We start from the raw sequence: 22,649 nt of genomic DNA, 5'->3' as shown, positions 1-22,649 counted from the left end.
AAAGATGTTCGTAAAAGTGATAATACAGCAAAACCATGAGTCCACTTAAATTATTATTTACTCATAATAGAATTTGACATAACTATTGAAATAAGTTTTTATTTGTATTTTGAATAAAATTGAATATGTTATACTATGTTTAAAGTAGTCAGTATTTGAAATCTGGGGTTTTTTATTAGGTTATTCTGAATTCATGAAACCAAGGGAGCTCTATAAAATGTATGCATGGTAGAGACAAAGCAAAATGGTGGCTGCCAAAGACTGGAGGGAGAGGGAGTGGGGAGTGTTCATTTAATGGGTCCTCAGGTGCAGTTTTGCGAGACGGAAAAAGTTCCGGAGATGGATGGTGATGATAGTTGCGTGACAGTGAGAATGTCTGATGCCACTGTAAACTTAAAAATAGTTAAAATGACAAATCTTGTCATAATTTTATCGCAACTTTTTAAAAAAGGAAATGTAATAATAAAGAGCGATTAGTAATAACAATAACGATTTTAGAAATGTATGTGCTGGGCATTACCGACCACGGGAAAGATTTGCTCTCTGCAGGAATCTTTTATTTTCAGTTATAAATATTTTAGTATGTATCCCTTAAAAGATCAGTTTTTTCAACACAATTACTATACCATTTATTATCATACCTAAAATGCTGAACAAAAATTTGTTGACATTATGAATACAAAGAAAAACTTTATTAAAAAATACAATATTTATTCCTCTCAACCTCCTCAAGCTTTTTTCAGAGTTGGGGTCACCTGTGTATTTAGAACACCCCTGGCCTTGGCCATGTCAGTAATCTAATACAATAGAATGTGTTCTGGGAGCTTTGGACATCATAGGATTTTATGAAAGGGGAGGGAGAGTATGCTAGGATTTGCTAATCTTTCTTACTAACACAGTCTAATCATGTGAAATTAAAAATATGCATTTTCTTTTTCCTCTTCTGTTTTCCATCATCTTCTCCTCATCGTCTACTGCCTTTCTGTTGCACTATACTTTTTCCTTTATAAACTCTAAAAATAGTTCATAAAACTATTTTTATAAACTCTAAAAATAGTTTATAAAATACGTAAAGCTCATCTTGTATTTCAAGATGCTATTAATTATTCACTCTGCCTATTGGTGAAACATTGCTTCATTTAAAATGTTTTTCCGCTTTCCTTCATTTATTTCATTAAAAAAAATAATAATAATGCAAGGTTCAACCAGCGCGGCCTCCTTCATCTATGTTGAGTTGAGCCATTGCAAGTATTCGCTTCCTCCTGGATGAACTCTGCAAGCCTGTGAAAGATTGAGGTTACAGTACCCATAGGTCTGGAGCTCAACACAGCTCAACTCTGAGCCTGTGAAAGTGAAACATGAGGGTAAATGGACCTCAAGCTTGCCCACAGTGCTTGTGTTAGTAAAACTGCCCTCCCAGATGCCCTCCTTCTCAATTTGCCTTTTAAGCCGTTGTTCTTGGAATCTCTGGTACTTTAGCTAGCTGCTTGTTCATGTCCCCCCCAAGGCAGTGAGTTCTAACACACAAACTGCGTTCTGGCTTTAATTGCCCTGTTCTGCCAAGAAGCTGACCAGTGCTTGAAATACACTTCTCATCTCTGCTTGCCAGGTTTACCAGGCCAAGAGCAGTGTTAAATGAGGCCACAGACAGGATGCATCACAGGCCTGCCGCCTGGAGAGTCAGGGTCCTCAGTATTAATCAGTTCAGCACGGAGGCAGGAGGAGAAGGCTGTGGAGAGACTTGTGTGATCTGAGACTTATGTTCACATTTAATTCCTGCTCTGTCAGGGGTGTTTATGAGGGCCTGTTTGACTCAAGGATGGGCAAGGGTAGCGGTTGTCCAGAGGAGGATGGGATTCTGAGATCCCCACTGTATGGGAATCATTGTTGCTGCTGGAGTGTGTTGCTTGGTGGTCTCATACCTTTGTTCTATAGGTGAGGTCTCAGCGCTTCAGAGAGGAGATACCTTGCCTGGGGTCCTGTTGGGAAGTGCTGGCCCTCATGTATGGACTACTGAGCAGTGGGGATTTGTTGTGAAATGGCCCATTCTTGCGGGGAAAATTCCTGCCTTGCAGAAAGAAATCCTGGTATCTGTCTGCCTCACCTCCCAGTGAATGCATCCTTTTGTTCTGTGACCTTTCTCCTTTGACCAGACAACATTCTTCCTCGTAGGTTGAAATCAGCTTCCATAAATCTGCATGACTGTGCTTTTTGGATGGAGAGCTTTGCTTTTTCTTTGAATGGAATGGGGATGGGATAGAATCATATGTGGGAAGGAGTTTATGATGTTATAGGAAGAGCATTTATGGATGCTTGTGAAAATATCAGTTTCTAATATAGATGCTATCTTTTTGATACATAACATGCGTGTGGGGAAAAGAAAGAAAAATAAGGAACACATGGTTTGAATTCCTCTGTGTAGATGATTCTTGAGTAGCCTTCGTTGTGCTGATTTTGTTTCCTACAGGCTGATACCACATTATTCTTATTTGCCAACTATTCTTCCAGCAGGCTCCAAACATGTAATGCTCGACATACTCAGCTTCTTTTAGGGACTCTTAGGCAGCTGGAGGAGGGTGGCTTATAACTTTAATTTCCCTCTGTTGTTGGGTTAGGTCCTCAAGTGTTTTTCTATGTAAGATTGTGGAAAGCAGGGCTCATTGAAGAGACTAGCAAAGATCTCTGGTTAAAATAGAAATGGAAAGATCGAGTTATAGTTTTAATGGAAACTGGTCATGCCCAGGCATGTGTTCATGGAATCCATGTATTTTGTGTTCATTGGAGGTAACCTGATGGCATTACCAGCACTGAATTATTGTGTTAAAGTGGTGTTTTGATAATGTTTGTTGCATGTGAATTTTAGTTAAAATTTTTTTCCAGAAGTAAAATTGGAGCAATGAGAATAGAGCCTCTAATCTGTGAGACCCAAGGTTAACTTACCAGATCATTTGATTACTGTTCATTGGGATGTAGAGGGGTTGGGTATTTGGGGGGAGAAGCCCAGGATTACTGTGCTATATTGTAAATGTTGATAAGTTATAACATTAATAATGAGACATGAACCAAATCTACTAAGTGTTCAAGCCACTTTTACTATGTTAATTTCCTAGTACAGTTTCATCTTAAACATTATTTTTATATTTATAGAGTTTTTAATCCAGAATCTTTGGGCATCTCCCAAAAAGATAGTTATTACTGAATTGAGATTTCTAGAGAAAAATTGGAAACAAATATCCATAAATAGACAAGATACATAGAAGATGGTATATTTAAACCAATACTATGCTAGAGTTAAAGGAATAAACTGATTATAGACATCACATAGATTTTAAGAACCTAATGTTGGAGCAGCAATACAGAAAATGATTTAATTTATATTTAAAATTTATAAATACGAGAGGTTCTCTATATTTCTATTGACGTGGGGTGTATGTTTGTGAAACAGATTGGAAAGACACAAAATATATAATAGCAATCGGTTCTTCAGCTAGGAAGATGGAATAAGGATAACTTTAGCATAATGTCTTATTTTTATACTATTAAAAAAGAGCGGAATCCAATGTGGCAAAATATTGTTATTTCTGGGTGGTGGATATATGGTTACTTTAAAAAAAACCATTCTTTGTATTTGATTCTTATGAAAACTGTTCTCCGAGAAAAAAATAATTCTACACTGTGACATCCTATTGGTTTTCTTTTTCCCATTTCTTTTCAGGTTTTTCGCCCCATCTTTTTATGAGTTCTTTCCATCTGGTCTGGAAAAAAAGTAACTTTTTTTGTAAGCATTGGCACATCCTCGATTCTAATTTAGACTTATTCACTGATTCACTTTTGGCGTTGGGGAAATCAGCTACCTTCATCCTTGAATAAATCACTATTCGTCGAGCACCAAGCCCCGGATGAGGGAAGAGCAGCAGGCAGGCATAAGCTCAGCGCCCACCGAATTTTGGGTGCCTGTCTCTGTCCTGGTTTCCTCTTGTACAGAATGAAATGAATACTTTCCTCATCTCCTACATGCAATTTAGGGAGCACCTGGAGAAATACCCTTGGCATTTATACAGCTTGGCAAAATACATCTATCTTACACATTTTCCTCTACAGTGAAAAAGTTCCACCTCCGATTTTCCAAATACATTACCCAGTGTGCCGGGGCGTGGCCTTAGCATATGCCGTTCTCTTCTTCTAGAACGCTCTTCTTACATGCCTCTCCCCTACTCTCCTGCCCCCTTCCAAACTTTGCCCGACATTATCTCTTTTGGCACGTTCATGCCACTTCTCCGTATTTCTAAGATGTGATTTGTTACCGAACCTTACAAACAGTATTATTAGTGCTTGCTTGTGTAGTACAGTACTGTCCAGACTTGAGCTCATTAATGGCAAGTTGCAGGTCTTAGTTCGCAGTGTGATCCTACTAGATGCCGAGCGCAGGCCCTCCCGTCCCAGGTACTCAGAAAGTGTGGAGGGGAACCGCATCGAAGGCACTTCAAACACCATACAGTGCGAAGCATGTGAAAAACGGTATCATTGCGCGTATCTGACTGTGGTGTTTTGCCTCCCTGGGCCTAGCTTGGTGTTACATTGGACAGCAGAATGTGATCTTTCTGTGTGAGCAGCGCTGATCGCAGCATGAGGCACACACACCTCCTGGTGAATTGATCTAAGTCTAGCGAATTCACATCCAGCTGTGTAGGTATGTAAAGTTGGGTGATGTCAGTTGTGCTTCTCTGACCTGTACCCAGCCTTTAATGCTGTTATCAGTGTTTCTTCTAAAAGTGTGTATTTCAACGTACTTTCAACAACGTGCATACCAGTCTTCTGTTCTGCTTGAGGCTCTGGGTCCTGTCGGGGTGGGGGATGCCGTTTCAGAACTCATTGTGATGGTTGAGGCAGATTAAGTGCTAACTCCACGTATTAAACCGAATGTGGGTGCATTGTCGATTTCCTCTCTGACAGGTGAAGTTCTTTGCCCTGCCAGAATAATCCCTTCATTCCCAAGGGTGATGTTGATCATTCTCCCTGACAGTAAAAATAAACTGAAAACAGCCAAATGACTTTTAAGTGCTTTTTCCCCTCATTTTTTCCCCCTAGCATGACTGACTAATGAGAGCAAAATTAGTGTTAAGGGGCATGAAGTTAATAGATGCCATTTGCACCAACCCATTTCTTTATAGATAAGAAGTGAGACCTAGTGAGCATAAGTAATCGAGGGCTTAGTGTTCTGTTTTAAATGGGTTTCTAGTTCACTTTAGCAATGATTCTCACATTCTTTGATTCCAATTCTGTTTAATCTATCTAAAAGGCAGTAAATGGAAGGGAATAGGGGGGAGGCATTACTTTTGGTGTCAAAGATCTGGGCTGAAATCCCAGCTCAGCAGCTGTTGAGCTGTGTGGCCTTGGGCAGGTTTGTCGTCAGTGCTTCATTGTCTTCTGTAAAATGGGATTAACACCACATTCTTTGAAGGAAATAATAGAGATAAGGCACCAAGGCTGAGCAGCTTCACCTCAGCCCTTACTGATGAAAGTTGAACATTAACACAGAGCTTACTCAGTCACTTGTTTGGTAAAGAAGTGAGAGATCTAGGTTAGTTGTGAGTCATTCTTTGGAAAAACCACCTTTGGAAAGTTTTCTGAAGGCACAGATTTTAAACCAGTTTCCAGAATTTCCAGCTATTACATTTAGATTAAGGAATGAAACCAACTCCAAGATGCTCTTTAATTGTTAATGAAACCAGTCATTGAAAACTATAAATGGACAGAGAAGAGGCACCAAGAAAGGGGTTATTTTACTGAGGTGTTTAACAAATTAATGTAAGAAAATATATTTTTGCATAAACAGTGAGGTTTAGCCGCAGGCTGATTCTGAAACAAGGGCTGTTATGTTTTTCCTAAAGATCACTCTCACTCTGATCTAACCCTTTGGTTTTGTGGCATCATGGGGCAGACCGATTGCAGTTGCCTTAGGAGCTCGTCTTCCTGCATCACAGTCACTGCTTTGAGTAAACTTGGCCTCTCTACCTCTATGTGGTTATTGGTATGGATGTATGAAGTCTGGGAATTGTAAATATAGCCCATTTCTCCTTTTGATGGTGATGTAGATGCTGTCCATAGCCTGGCTACCTCAATCAAGACTTTTTAGGTCAGACCTGCACTTGGCATTTCTCTAGGTCCTCTGCTTTCTGCTAGGACACTGGACGGTGCATCCACAAAGGGCCCGGTGGGTGGTTGCTAATAGGACTTTTGGATCCTTCCGCTAATCCGTTTTTTTCTCTGTGGGGAAAGATTCCAGTTCAGTAGGCTGAAACAGGCTAAAGGGATGTGCTCTCAGTTCACAAGCCGTCAGGCGAGGTCAAGAGAAATATGACAGGAATCCAAGCAATGTCTCTGCCCTCACACAAAGGACTCTAGGACTCTCTGGAACTGACAGAAGCTGGTTTCTAGTGATTTTTGACCGCTGTTTTCTAGTCCTTTTGGTTTACCTGCAGTACATCTCATTTCCTATCTAAAAATGAAATTGAAAGTTGAGATTATATCAAGGGACCAGTAAATTATAGCTTCTCATATGCCAGATCCAACCCACTGACTAGGAGTGGTTCATGTGTGTGTGTGTGTTTAACTTAAAATAAATTTTAATTGTGCGAAAATACACATGCCGTAAAATTCACCATCTTAACCATTTTTAAGTATAGCGTTAGGTATATTTACATTGTTGGGCAGGTAATATCTAAAGCTTTTTTATCTTGCAAAACCGAAACTCTTTGCCCATTTACATTTTTAAATGGATGAAAAAGTAAAAAAAGTATTTCACGACATGTGAAAATGACATGAAATTCACATTTCAGTGTCTGTAAATAAAGTTCTGCTGGAACACAGCCCTGCCCATTCATTCATTTACCTGTTGTCCATGGCAACTTTCGTGCTACAGTGGCAGAGTTGATGGTCACGGTGAAACCATATGGACTGCAAACCCTCGAATACATACCGTCTGGCCATATCATAGGAACATCTATCTGATACATATTATAGGAAATGTTTGCCCAAAGCAAATCTGGTTGACTTACAGGTTCTATTGATCTCTTCTTACATCATGATCTAAGGGGCCCTGTATATAAAGCATTATTGTGGATCTGTAATATTTTTTTAAAAATGCTAATTTATTGGCTTTGTGTTTTAACATTAAAATTATTGTAAAAATGCACTGTCCTGGACCTTTGATAAGCTTTATCTGAATCAGTCAACCCCATAGAAATCCATAGAAATGAATCTTCTTCACTTGCAATTCTGGTGATGATCTTTCCAGGTGAATGTAATGAGCTACTTTTTTACTCTCTTTAATTGTTTATGAAAAGGGATACAATTAGCTATATGGGTAACCCAAATGTAAACCGAATAATTCTAATAGATTCTTCTAATGTAAGAGGAAAATGAGCTCAAATTTAAAAGTCTTCCCCATTCATTAAATTCACATGTTAAGGTGGGCACCCACCCTAGGTGATTCCAGTTATTGGTGTTTCTCAAGCAGTGTGCTGTCTGGATGATCTCACAGCAGCCCTCTAATATAAATGGAGCAGATGTTGGTCTCTGCTTTTGGCAAATGAAGTTGAGAAGGGATTTGTCAGATTCCAAAATCAAGAACTCAAATTGAGAGCCAAAGGCTCAGATACAGGTATTCCCCCAGAAAGAATTCTACTTTTATAAAACTAAGATGATTATGGATTTGTGTGTTTCACTGATTAATCACCAGGGATTACTCTCCCCTTTCCTAGAGGCTGTTACCATTGTCTCAATTTGGACAATACACCACCTCTTTCTCATGGTTGTCACAGTTACTCTTCTTTCTTTACTCTTTTTTCTCATGTTTCCAGCTTCTGTGTAATGGAAACAAATCATCCCAGATCTTTCATTGGGCGTGGAGGTGGAGGTTGTTTTAAGCCCTTCTAGAGCTTAGAAAATCCCATGGTCATCATGGGTGTTTGTGTCCCCTTAAATCTCATCAGGCTTACCCTTCTTCGTGTCAGAGACACTCTCTCTGCTGTTCTTGAAGAGCACTAACATTATTTGTATGAACATATAGAAAATCCAATTAAAATTTATAATAAAGCATACAGAGAAGTAGATACCTATCATGTATATACCCATTTCTTGTATTTAACAGTTGACATTTGCCATATTTGCTTCATCCACCCACACACCCATCCATCCATCCTTCCTACCTATTTATCTATTGTTGACTTTTTAAAAAGTACATTACAGATGTCAGAATCTTCCACTTTCCTTTTTTAAAATAAACTTTAAATTGAAGTATGTAACATACAAAATGACACATATACAGGTGACAATTGTACAGCTTGATGAGTTTTCACAAAGCTTTCTCTTAAATATTCTAGAGGGCATCTCCAAAAAATAAGGATAGTCATGTAACCAGAGTACTGTGAAACTCAAATTTCATGTTAAAATTTTTGGAACAGGAGGTGATCAGGGGCAAGAACTCTGTCCTTCTCATGGGTAACATATTTAAATTTATAATAATGACTTGATTCTGTACCTCATTGCTGTTCGTTAAGGGGACCGGTCGAGGAAGAGAAAACTTAGTTAAAACTTTTTTCGTAAGTTGACTACTTGTATCATATTGCCTGAGTGAGTGGGGGTTTGATAAAGAATCCAGTTTCGTGTAAGAATAAAGGTCAATTGTTATTTATTTAAGACTTACCATAGATCCAGCTATACTGCTTTTAATCAAAAGATTTTGAGAACAGGTAATTTTATACACAGGGGAAAATATGCAATCATTATTCCCAGGTAGATTTAGGTTACTTTTTAATGGTTCACTTCACATTTGACCACTAGGAAAACATATAATAAGCCATAATAATCCTTTCCCTTTTGGTCAGGGTCCCTCACAGGTCTCTATCAAGATCGAGCTTGTTCACATATCTTAAACAACACGTAACTGGTAAATCTGGCAAAATGTGGTTTGTGCTTATTTTCCAAGAGCTTTTGTAGGCTGCCCTAAATTCTTTCTGTGGGCAGTACTAGGTTGCACATCTGGTTTTAAATCTGTGTGTACATGGGCTTTGTTGGGTCTTGGTTTTTAAACTGTTCATGGTTTATGATGCCTCCGTATATTTTTCTTGGAAAAGTCTATTTTGTTAAATGTTCAAAATGATGACTTCTCTCCCCTCCCACATGTTGAGCAGTATGTGGGATCTTTAGAGTTCCTTTGTGTATATGTGAAAGTGATGAGTTCACAGACACCAGCTTCACAATGGCCTGACTCAACTTGCTGAAGAATGGTGAGAGCTTATGAATATATCGTGATCTATGTCAATGGTATAGCCCACAGTGAAGATTGTCATTGTCATCAGTTATATAGCCAACTTTCTTATTTGGTGAGCATAGTTTTCTTAATCTGAGAGTTAGAAGAGCGCAAAAACTGTGAAAGTGTGTTTTAGATTTCCTCTTCTTTATTAGTGGGACATTCCTTTGAGGCAGTATGGAGGTAGTGACCTGCAGAAAGCAGTGACTGGAGATCAGAAGGCCAGTGTACAAATCTAGAAAGCTACACTCTTTATGAGTAATTATGAGCCGTAATTTCCTCCTGGTTTCACACTGTTGTCCCCTGAATCAGAAATCATGAAGTGAGAAAGGACAGATCAAAGTTGTTCAAGCTCTCTTTTTTGAGAATATTATAAATTTTGCTGATGTCACAATAATTTCCTAATCAGGAGGAGGGAAAAGTTAAACAACCTGCTTAAAATTCTTTAAGGAGGTGGGAAAAACTGTTTCTTTCATTCATAAATATTTGAGAGAGTGCTATGGTTTAGACACTATGCTAGATGCTAGGGAAACAACGCTCAGCAAAATAGACCTGGAATCTGCCCTCATGAAACCTAGAGTTTGGAAGAAATAAGACATTCTGTAAACAACCGCACAAGTGACTATATATTTTTTTCACATACAGATGAGAGCAATGAAGGAACAACTTGGTGTCACTTGTTAAGTGCTCTACGACTTGTCAGATCTCGTCATATGTTGACAAGACTGTGTCTCATTGACTCGTCAATGTAAGATGAGTCTCTCATCTTATTCTAATGACTATATATTATTTTTAAAGTACCACAAAATAGCCCTTGTTGCACTCTGGTTTAAAAAAAAAACCCAACAGTTATTACAGAGAATTATTTTATTTTTATTATTTATGCCTATAGCACCTGGTCTTCCTAGGTGGTCTCTCATCCAAGTACTAACCAGGCCCGACCCTGCTTAGATTCGAGATCAGACATCAGGCTTTTTCAGGGTGGCATGGCCATAGACCATGGACTGTGGCTTCACTGGGGTGTGAACCCAGGACCACCTTCTTCGTGTAAAGCAGACATGCTAACCACACTACACTATGGAACCACTTCCAAATAATTTTAACTAAGAGGCAGTTTTAACTTGGGAACCAACTCCTGAAATGCTTGCTTTTCAGTTTTTCCTTTAATTTCCTTTGAGTTTTGGGAGCTAAAGGGATCTTTGTATATTTAAGTCTCCAGGGGCCTGATATTAAAGTGCAAATATAGGGAAGAACTTCAGTTAATAGGTTGCAGTTTTGCCATTTCTGTAATCAATTGGTAGTGGCTGCTTGGAGTATCTTGTCCTAAAGGATATGGAATATGAGTTCAGGGTCAAAGGCACTGTGCTGGATTAGTGATGTCTTGCTGGAATGGCATAATGCCATAATTGCCCCTCCTGCATTTGAGCTTTTGTCACCTCACGTTTCAGCGATAATTAGTGAAGATTATAAGGAATGAGCTCAGAGTGGAGCCAGGAGGGCAGAAAGGAGATACTGGCTGGACTATGAGAGGGTACCAGAAATAAAGATTTTCTATTTTATGTAGAGCTACAAGGTCTCTGGCCACCCTTGAACATAAGTTATGCAAGAGCCAAGACTTAGTCTAATATTTTGCCCACAGTAGTGTCAGACCTAATAAGCATTCAATAAGTTTTTATCAGTTAATGAATAAAATCATAAAGTTTGTCGCGTACATAGATCCTGCGAGGTAGCAGATGTTACTTTCTATAGGGAAATAGAAATTCAGAGACCACACAAACTGAGCTTTGCGAAGACCGTTTCTGACTTCTAGGAAAGAATTCAATAGAGGGATCAGCAGAGCAGAGATTTGAACCTAGGTTTGTCTCCTGGCAAAGCTCATCTTTTTTCTACTACAAAAGGCAATGAAAGAATGATTTGTAGGCTAGTGCCAGATTTTAGGCACATAGTCTCTTTGTTTTAAAAAGTGACAAAACCTATGATTTTACATGACTATCGAGTTCGGTGGGTGTAGCTGTTAGCTTTGGTCATTTCCAAGAAGGCATACCCTTTCACTAACGCACACATGGATTTGCTTCTTTGGGATAAATTTTCCCCTCATCAGACTTTTTCATTATTGAGATGATGTCTCAAAGGCTTGGTCATTTTGTCAGTGTAGAGAAAAAATTAAAAAACTTGAAAACAGATAAATGAGGATACTAGGTATCCCCAAGGTGTTCAGGCAGTCAGTCTGTGGAGCTTTCTGTGGTGCACACACATATGCTTGGATTCGAAAATGTAGTGCTGGCTGGTCAGGTTTCTCTTTGTCTGAAACTTAGAGTTTCAGGGCCTTCTAACTGACCTCAGGGTTTACTTTCCTCTGCAAGAGACTGAGGGAGGAAAGGGGCCATTATTTATTTAGTCATTACATCTATGAGAAGAGCTTGTTTTAAAACTTTTGCTTTTTTAGAAAAACTATATCATCATAGAAACAGTATTCTTTTTAAGATTTTTTTCTCCCCCCTTTCTCCCCACCCCCATTCCCACTTTACAAAATCAGATCCCTGGGTGGTGTATTGAGAGGATTTCAGTCTAAACATTAAATAGTAGCAAAATTATTACTAATCACCTCCTATGTTGGTCTCGACCATCCAAAATCTTAAATGTCAAAAAAAAAAAAAAAAAACCCCAAAGTACCAGTATCATTTAAATAAGTGAAAACCTCTTTTAAAATGATAGGATTTTATCTGCATATCAAATTCATTTGGTATTCAGATCAGTTCATTTCTCTCTCAGGGTTTTAATTTAGCTCAGATAATAGATACTTGGCTGTAACACAATTTGTTAGTTCCCAAGTAATATGATTTCATTAAAAAAGCAAACTTTAGCCACATGAAACTATTCATCTTGCTGTCCTTGAGTGAGTCCGTGAATTAGTTTTGTGATACAGGGCGGCATTCATCTGGCAAATATCTTTCCAAAATAACACTACGGCAGTGAGAAGAGGTCTGAGGCGATGGTTCCGCTTAGGGATTCTGTAATAAGTTAAAGCCTTAGCTTAGTCTCTAATGTCACAGAAGTTTACAAACAACACCAACGAGTGAGTTCAAGTTCTCGTCATTCAAAAGTAGACGCAGCACACTGAACTGTCTATGCATGAAATAAATGATATCTTGGATTTGCTTCCACATAAAATGGGTGTGTGTAACTATCGTTAGGGACATCAATGAAATAGGATTGGTCATGGGTCGATCATTGTTGAGGTTGGGTAATAATTTAGTATACATTTTACCATATTCTGTAATTTAAAATTTTAATGCATTTGTTTCCCTAAAGGCAAAATCTGACAAGTTTCTAGGGAGGAAAATTCTTGGCCAAATAGAGTAATTTGTAGTATTTTGGGGTTTTGAAAGGAAATTGTCCCTCCTTCCTTTTTTAGTACCTCTTAAAGACGAGCCGAACTATTGTGATAGTATAAAATGTCCTACTTTCCAGTTGAGCGGTTGGCATTGGTGGCCAACCAATTTCAGGCCTGAGAAGAGAATAAAGCCTTAGACTGATGAATGACTGACATCTAACCTCCTGGTCACTTTCCGGGCTGGAGGCAGTGCGATTAGTGTAACATTTAAACAGAGTTGGGAAACGTAAAACGCTCTTTCATGCCTGGATTTCTTAATGCATTTTAAAAGTGTTTTCATTGAGAAGCTGCAGAAATTATGATTCGCAAGTGAAACTAACAAAGAGGTAGGGGATGTGATGGGTCTAATCATCAGAAGTCATAAGTGACACTGGCAATCCCTCTTTGTTCTCAGGCCTGTAGGCAGATGGAGTTCCACTTTGTTTGATATCGACAGCTCCTGTGTAGCATTCTTAGAGGCTCCCAGGATGGCAAGTCCAGCCAACACTGATGGCTCTATGCTTGTCACCAGTGTCATTAAGCATAACTGGAGGCTGGATTGCTGTATTCAGTCTTCCCTTCATTAATGTACCTGATGGAATGAGGACCGAAAGGCCATGGATGAAATATGAGATCGGTTTCTAGCTTATTGAATATTTCAGAGTCTGAAAAAGACATTTAGAAACATCAGAGCCTGCTGATTTTGCCTGGGGTGTCCAGGATTTGTAACCAGTGTTATAGAACAAGAATTCCCCTTGGGCACTGTGTCCAACTCTGCTTATTTAATAGAGCCGTTGATTCATATGTTATAGCATAGTGGTAACAGGAAAAGAGAATGTGAGATTATATCCAAATCTTGATTATAAAACCTAGATGAGGATATTGCACCAGTAAACAAAAGAGAAGACCTAAACGCATTTATAAATAATTGTTTAAGGCAAATGGAATATGAGTATTTTTTTCTCATTTGAAATTATCTTTAATGTTATATTGTTTTACAGTTGGACTTTTGTTTACAGAAGAATTAAAATGAGTTGGACTTCTATTCAAAAAGTTCCAAAGATGGTATTTTCCTATGTTAGCATAATGGTTTAAAATAGAGGTTAGGTTCATAGAAGAATAAATGAATTCATAATGTCATCGAATAGGATTTAGCATATCCCTGTGCCATTCCTGAGACCTCAGCGTCACCTCTCAAACCCTGTACTAGGGGGACGGGGTTCCCACCACTGCCACCCACCACCCACAATGGGTATTTTTCCAGCAAGACTAAGTGTGAGAGGAAGATTAGAGGGAGAAGAGTCCATTACTGTTCACATGTAGAATTGTTTGCTAGTCTTAATTTTAAGATTTTATGATATTTAGTTTGGACGGCAAAACCTTACTGATATAAAAGCTTCAACATTATAAATACAGGTGATTTATTTTGCTCAAAATGATTTGTCAACCCAAATCAAGATATTGTTCCAGACCATATCAGAGCTCTTGGATTTCCATAAGAAACATTTTAATTTACTCATCATTTATTAAAAGAATATCCATATCCACATCAATTGGTTTTATTCCTTCAACTGGTAGTTTTTGAGTACTGATTGTGCCCATGTACTGTAAGGAGGTGGGAGGTGGTGGTACTGGGGAATTAAATGAAAGCTTGCTGTGAGCACCTGGATCCCACCTTGAAGATAAGTTCGTGCCTTGGTAGCAGAGCTTTGGACAGATTCAGTGGAGTGAGTCTGGTTTCCTTGGGCTTGTTCGGGCCACATGGCTGCTATTTCAGTTTCTCAAGAACAAGGCATATGATTTCTCTGGTGCAGGGATTCTCAGTCTTCACTGTCTCTTAGAATCACTGAGGAATCTTGTAAAACACACACATGCCCAGGTTCCACCACCAGAAGTTCTGATTCGGTCGGTCGGGAGGGGGCCTTGGCTTTAGTTGTGTTTATGAGCTTTCCAGGTGATTCTAACATGCAGCCAGGGTTAAAATCCAGTGACCTGGGAGATAACAGGACATTGTTTTAAATTGAGCTTGAGAAAAATACTGTGACTATTAAAAAGCGGTATGTTTTTTCCCATAGGTCCTTAATGAGACTTTAATAGTGAGCACAGAGACTGTGTAAAAGCTTTGTCTAATCTCTAGCAGTTGTTTCCAACCTTGTCTGCATATTAGTGTGTCCTTGGGGGCTCATAAAAAATACCGGTGCTTGCCCCCACCGCCCACCCCAACTCATTCCGAAGGGCATGTTTTGGGACCAGGCGGTGCAGCATGTGTATGCACGCATGCGTGACTGTAATTCCTCAGATTACAATGTGCAGACAGGTTGAGATCCAGTGCTTTATTTGAATACTGTCTACCGTCCAGGAGTAGCTGTTTGAATATTAACAATATGTGTTTATTAGCATAATTACCGTTATCTGACAAATATGTAAAAAGCCTACAGGACTTCCTAGATTCAACAGTTTTTAAATACTACTTTTAGCAATTCCTCAATTCTAGTTTTCTACCTCCTAGTTTCATAGAATATGTAATATATTTAAAAACATGAATTGTGAACATTTGTAAAGGCTTTTTGATGCCTACTATGACGAGACTGCAATTTTTAAATCATTTTAATGGTATCTACGTTGACAGCGTAGTAAATAAATATTAAGTTGATGCATACACAATAGAAAAATTTAGCTAACTGCTAGCATTTGAAATTTATTTCTTCAATTGCAGTTCTTTGAATAGTTTATATGTTCAAGAGAATGTCAAAGGTGGCGTTCGTTTTCCACCTTGATTCTCTACACTGAGAACATTGAAATAATCAGTGATGGTGACGTGAAATTTCTATCTTTTTATTAATAAAATTAAATTTGTTTACCCCTTGCATATGCTGTGTGAAACAAATGCCAGTGTTGGTTTACAGCAGCTCTGTCAGATGCTCTGTGTCTGTGTCGCTGTTGGCAGGCACTTGAAACGTGGTTCTTGGGACTGAGAAACTGAATTTCCAATTTTATTTAATTATAATTGACTTAAATCGCAACAGCCACGTGTGGCTGGTGGCTTCCGAGGGCAAGGCAAAGCAGGTTTCAAGGCCTGTTCACAGCTTGAGCAGAGATTTGGCCGAGCTGTGAAGCGGCCAGCAGCCGCCCCATGTTTGAAGACTCTCTCCCCGTGGATGGCATGTCTTTTGTCCTCGGCTTTGGTACTCTCAAACAGGTTTGGATAAGGATGTGTGATCTTGAGAAAGGACCCAGGTCAGAGGATGTGGCTCTCTGGGGAGGAGATGCGGTTCAGGTAGAAGGCCTGACACCTCGCCCCGACCTTGGGGCACTCTCACCCACTTTCGCAGATAGCCTACTCTGATACCTGGAGTACCTCTCTCAAGTATTCTCAACCTCTCCCTTTGCCGGCCCTCCCTCCCTCCCTCCCTGTAGAATATAACCGTTGTCACATCAGCACCTCCCACACCCCGGCACTCTGCCCCCTTTGGTACCTCCTAACTCTGTCTTCCCTCATGCGTTCTTGCCTCCATTTCCCTCCTCCTCCTCCTCTTCAGTGCACCACCCCCCACCTCTGTTACTTCAACTCAGACCACTGTCAATGGCGTCCCTAAGAAAACCGGCTCCTCGATATGCTGCCGGAGCCTTCAGGGTCAGTTCTCTCCCCAGCTTCACCTCTGCTTCCTCATCCCAGCCCCAAACCACCAGAGTAAATGCCCTGACCTGCCGCTGGGCCGCCAGCTCCCGGGACGCGGCACCCGCCTAGTGCCACCCCTGAATCGTGCTCCGCCGCGGTTCATTGAAGGCTCCCTCCTTCTGGTGCTGGTGGAATCGACCCTTCTCGCAGGAAGCCCACCTGACCCCGGACTTTCAGGGATCAGTCCTGCGTGCCATCAGCCCCCGTGGCGCCCTCTCTGTCCCCGTGTTGTCTCCGTAGAGCTGAGCGGAGCCTGACGGACACTGAGCACACAGTGAGCACTCAGCGACTACGTTCAGCAAATGAGTGTAGTCATTAAACCCAAATCCGGGCTCATTTGTGCACACTTTAAATTCTAAGATTGGTAAATTAATGAGTTTTAAAGAAACTTCAACTGCCCAGACTTTATTCCTCACACTTATTTACTGATTGCTCCATTTCATTGACTCCATCCATATTTTTCTTTTGGCAGAAATTCTGTGTTCTTGTTCTGGGTGCCATTAATCCACTCATTTGGGACCTGTCATATTTTCATCATAGACTATAGATAGCTGAGTTCCCACTAAGAAAAGTAAAAATACAGATAGGGCTACCTTTATTATACATGAATTTTTAAAGGACTTCATGTTATACTGTTTAAAAATTGGGGGGCGGAGGGAGAACAATTATTATAAACAATGAAAGCACAAGCTTTTTTATCAGTAATAGCTGATAAAAGAAATCATTCACTTTAGAAAGACAGTTTTCAGCAGAATAACTTTTAGTGGCATTTAGTTTGTTTATTAGTGCTCTCTTCAGTATAGTGGACTTGTCTGCCCTCTGGCTTGCATTTCCTTGTGGGCTCTACATTTAGATACAACCCGTGTCCCCAGCTTCCCATAAAACCAGCACATGAAAGTCACTAAAAGCAGATTACCAAAATGCTTTACGCACTAGCTAATTTTAATGGGAAAAATTAAATGACACTGCCTGCAAAAAGAGAATCCGCTCTGTGGGCATCATTAAAGATGATAAGCCTTTGGCATTTGAAAATTTATAGCCAAGGCATTCTCTCTGAGTTCTTAACGAGCTATGCATCTTTCTGATATTATAAGAATTATGCAGTAAACTTAATTCCGGCTAACATTAAATTAATCATTTAATTTTCTATTAATTGAAAATTGGACTTTAGGGTTTACTTAGAGACCATGTTTCTGGCCTCAACGTCTTTTAGCACGTGTGAATTTCTAATGTGGACAGAGGCGGAAGGGAGGGTGGGACTTGAACCTCTGAGTACTTCACTTGGCAGAAATCCTCTGCCCCTCAGCCCTGTGCTTTTAGTTCTTCATCACAGCATGAATAACTCAGTTAATCTACACAGGCTTGGTCATTGCTTGTTCTCCATGGCAAATTGGAAGCTGTAAACCAGGAGATTGGGCAAAGCAAGCTGTGAGAGTTGATAGTTGACACTGACTTTGAGGAAGTAAATAGTAACTACAAAGGCGGGCACAAATATTTGGAAACTACAATCATCAATAATAATAACGTATGTTCAATAAAAAGTTTAAAATTAAATTCTTTCTGTTTAAGAACTCAAGGAATTACAAACATCTAGAAGTATTTCTATCAAAGAGGCTTAAAGAGATTCGATCTTAATAGAGAAGGTCAAGAAAATTCTCTCCTGAATGCTTTTTTTTTGACATTGCTGTAAATATGAGATGTCGTTGTACCTACTATCTTAGAAATGTAGAAATGCGTTTTACTAAAATAATTATGTTAAGTATGCAGATGTTATTGTGCATTTCTCTGTATAATGAAGGACTCTAGGTGCACTTGAAAAAATTTCTTTCTGTACTTTAAAAAGGATCATTTTTCTCAATTAAACAGGATAACGCTCCATAAATGCTGTAATCTCTGTATGTGCTTTAGTGAAAGAAAATGGCTTTCCTGTAATTTTACTTAGTTTGAAATTTCTATAAGGTAAATGAGAGAAAGCATCTTTATTCCAAGGAGAAAGCCAAAGGGAAGTTTCAGAGGAAGCTATTCATGCAAAATTAATGTCAAAAAAGGCTAAAATTACTTGGGGTTTTTGACCTATCCCCAGGCTCTTCAGAGTAAAATGCAGCAAGCCTTCCTTCTGGAAAATGTCACACATGGTGATTAAAACCTTAGTATTTCCTTTAAATGCCTAAGGAACCAACAGAGTTTACTGAAGCATTGATGTGGTCACTCAGAGAGGCAAGATAATAAAGGAGGCCTCAAAACTGGACAGAATCCAAGTCATGTGGTGTGAAGTAGCCAACCTTGAGATTCATTATGGGATTATAAAACATTGTTATTTTGTTGTTGTTTTTTTTTAATCTCAATTTATTTTGTAATAAACCTCCAAATTCTATTAGCCAGCACAGTACTATTTTCCTAGGTATTCACTCTTAGTCTGGAGCAATAAAACTAATGATTTGTACTTTTACATAATTGATATCCTTTGAACTGAAAATTTGATCAGTATGCATTGTCTGTATATCTCAGAAAATAAATATTAATTTATTAGTTTGTTCATAGGACATACTTCTCCCTAACATGGGTTTTTGCTGACTGCACCTAAGGATGTACACTTTCCTTAAATAATTGTAATATTTTCAAGCTTCAAATTTCATATTTGGACATCTTTTAGTCTATCCTGTGCAGTATGATAGCCACCAGCCACATGTGGTTATTTAAATTGAATACAATTAAAATGTTCATTCCTCATTCACACCAGTCATGTTTCAAGTTTTCAGTTGCCACATATAACTAGTGTTTACTATATTGGGCAGTGCAGACATAACATTCCAGAACATTCCCATCATTCCAGAAAGCTCTGTTGGTCATCACTTGGATAACCATTACCACCTCCCTTCTATGAATAAATATCTTAAAAAGTCAGAGATGATACGTACACCGTAATTTCCCCCCCAGTGCTCTGCCCAGCTCTGCCGTCACCTCCCAGTGCTGAGGCAACAGATCTAACTCCATGGTAAATGATCGCGTCAACTTGAGAGCTTGAAATCGAGCCTCGAGAAGCAGGTAGCTAAGCTGGCTTCATCAGATACTTGGGAAAAATAGTAATAACTCTTTACAACCTCAATAATTAGTCGAATGAACAGATTGACCTTATTATGCTCCTGATTACATTAGAGATTCCTAGACTTTTCAGAATTATGAATCCCAGTTATTCATCTGGATTGCTGAGTCCCTCTTTTGCTCAATGTCTTTTCCTGGTTCTATTTCCAGATGAAGTTTAGTTTGTAATGAATTGAGAAGGCTGATTTTTAATATTCAGAGGCCCTTGGGATGCCTCAGGATAATTTGGGAACACGAGAGATTAAAACCAGGTACAGACATTATTCTTTTATTGCTGACTGCTGGCTCTGGCTCTCCAACTCAGGCACACATCTCAGCAATGCTTGGAGTACTCATTCCCTGTTGGATAGATGGGAAAATGTCATTCTTATAACAGAGACAAGTTCCCCTGGAGCTGAAAGCTCTGCTTGACATTATGGGCTGGCTCGTCATCTGATTTCAGAACAAAAGATTTTGAAGGCTGCCTCCATGTTACCAATTTTCAAAGATGTACCAGTGTTGTTATTTTACTATCTAAAAAGTAGTGTAATGGGCTCATTGACATTTATTCCATTTAAAAAAGTAGGTAATCTAGATTGTAACAATCTGCATTTTCCCTTAGACTTAACAAAGCTGTTTTTAATTTTGAAGAAAAAAACATGTATACATTTTAACATTTTTGCTAAATTTGTTCTCATTTGGAAGAGATTCTTCTCCCTCTGACCTGGATAAGTGGTTAACACAATTGGAATAAAATAGATTAATTTAGATTTTCTAGTCATGAATCCCAACCTCTTCCCTTTTTTTTTCTACTAGATCAGCTATTTATTTCATTCAGAATTTTCTGAGTGTTTTTTTCTTCATCTCAAAGAGGCTCCAGGAATATGGATGGCTGCTTAGTGATGTCACCTGCGGTCTAGAAAGCAGGTGCCTGCTAGACACTAAACCATGCTCATTATCTTCCCTATAATCTGCTGCCTTGTTCTCGCAGAAATTCAAAACCTAAGTGGATCCTGGTTGTAATGAAAAGAATCATCAGTCCTTTTTACATCTGACATTGAGTAATTCTGTCATGCATATTTATTTTCAACTACTTTTTAACCCAATAGCCAGCATTCAAACTGCTATCTTTCTTTATGGAAATAATCCAGCTCATGCTTCAGCTATTAGCAACCTTAAAAGTTGAAAATGAAATGCTTGTAGCAAATTGCTCAAAAGATCCGTTGTTGCTTTCCAAGGATCATTTGTGGTAATAACAGGGAACTTGATGGAAGTTGTTATTTGAAACAAAACCATTCCAGTTTTCATAGCCTCTAGACCGAAGCTTCTCTCCAGGCTACTGCGCCTTCACCGATGGCCTCGTGGCCCCGTCAGTGGCCTTTCAGGCCTCATCTCTCTCTGTATGTAAGTGTGACTTGCTAGCTCCCCTCCCTTCACTGCTCCTTAGATAACATGTACCCCAAGCTCAGTGTGTCTAAAACTGTATTGACTCGCCCTTACCTAATATCTTGTTTTTGAATTTTTGAAAAATCAGTGTCCGTTCCACCAGCTTCTCAGGCACTTTCCTAGATAGTGGGAACCCGGGGTAAATAAAACAGATTGAATTCCAGCCCTCATGAAAGCTTAAGGCTCCTGAGGTAGGATTGGCATTCAACTAGTAAGTAGCACAATAATGCTGAATGATGTTATAGCTGCATTTGCGCATATCTGAGCACCTCATTCTTAAGTGGTCCGCCTTCATCTTTGGGGTAAAATCCAAACTCCTTCACCTGTACATAAGGCCCTTCATGAACTGGGTGGGACCTGCTGATAAGCCGACAGATCTCCCCAGATCACTCCAGATCACTGTGCCTCCTGGGTTTTGATTCTGTGCTTCTCAAGCACCGTCACTTCTCGTGAGCCTTTCCTGCTTTCTTCTGTGTAATGTTTCTCCTTCGTGCTCCAGTAGCCTCTCTATGCCCCATCACTGACCAGTTCACCCACACAATGTTTATGTTCTTCTCCAGTAGATTCTGAGAGCCTTGGGGGCAGAAACAATGGGGTCTTTTATTTTTTTTTTTTAATCAGTTTATCCTTAGTATCTAGCGCAACATGCAGCATGTAGTAGATGCTCGGTAAGTCTAATGGTAAGAGATGCCACAAATGGAACCATTCATTATATTGATGGAGGGTAGTGACACCTATTTTCTACAAGTGTTAAACACATAAAAATCCCTGTCAGAGATCTGATGAGTGAGTTTCTTCTGTATTTGGTGAGATATTGACCGATACGGCATTTAAATTTTCTGATTTTAAGTTGTCACTGCTTGGTTTCCATTACATAATTTTTTACCAAGCTCCCAAATGTCTTAATTGAGCCCATCATATGTTATGAATTCTATTTCTGCTTATTTTAGGAACTGCTGTTCTAGTGTCTTTTGGGGTCGTTTTGTTTTTTTTCCTGTGTATGAGCAATTTGACTCAGTGGGATGATGATATTTTATAACTCGTTAATGTTTGTGGTCCTTTGTATTCAAACGTTTGTGATTCTTTGTATTCAAATATTCACTGTCAACTGTCAGTTACCACTGGGATAGATTCTGCGGACCATAAGAGTGTACTTTTCTGCTGGATTAGTCTTGTGCCAAGAATCAAGGGAGCACGGTGAGTCTAGTGGCAGACAGGAACCACATTCATGGCCTGGTACGTGTACACATGGGCAAGTACATCTAACCCTGTCTTTTCTCCAAAGAAAAATTAACTTTAATGTTACTTTGGCTAACACAAAATATCAAAGGAACAGCATAGGAAATGCAAAGAGGTTACCCATAAAATGGAAAACAGTTTTATTGCTATAGAGTGCAAATCTGACTGAATATGTGGTCATATACTTAGTGTGAATTCCTGTAACACCATAGTGTGATGCTTAAAAAAATACTACATCTGTTTCAAACAGTAGATGAGAAGCATTTATTTGAACCATCCTCATGTGGTAAGTACTGACCAACATTCTTTAAGCTTTTACTATGCATAGGTCTTGTGAAAGGTACCTGGGTTAATGACGAATGAGAAAAGGTCCCTGCTCTCAAGGAGATCACCGACCAGATAAATAGATGCTCTGAGTACAGTGATTTCCATGTGGTGTTGGCCAGGCCTCTGCTGTATGCTTTTCCTTCACTCTGGAGGAAGACCTGCTGTCCTGGAGGTTAAATCGTTTAATCCCG

At 39.3% G+C, this 22,649-nt stretch overlaps 1 protein-coding gene and 1 pseudogene across 1 annotated transcript in view; one reads left to right on the top strand and one right to left on the bottom strand.

The window, feature by feature from the left end:
* FARP1 (FERM, ARH/RhoGEF and pleckstrin domain protein 1) overlaps window positions 1-22,649 on the top strand; it is a 265,054-nt gene that overhangs the window by 97,671 nt on the left and 144,734 nt on the right. The window lies entirely within an intron of this gene.
* Window positions 10,197-10,311, bottom strand: LOC118609793 (annotated as a pseudogene).

Source organism: Rousettus aegyptiacus, unplaced genomic scaffold (genome assembly GCF_014176215.1).
Source record: "Rousettus aegyptiacus isolate mRouAeg1 unplaced genomic scaffold, mRouAeg1.p scaffold_m13_p_11, whole genome shotgun sequence".
NCBI classification, from domain to species: Eukaryota; Metazoa; Chordata; class Mammalia; order Chiroptera; family Pteropodidae; genus Rousettus; species Rousettus aegyptiacus.
This window is presented reverse-complemented; position numbering and strand designations above follow the sequence as displayed.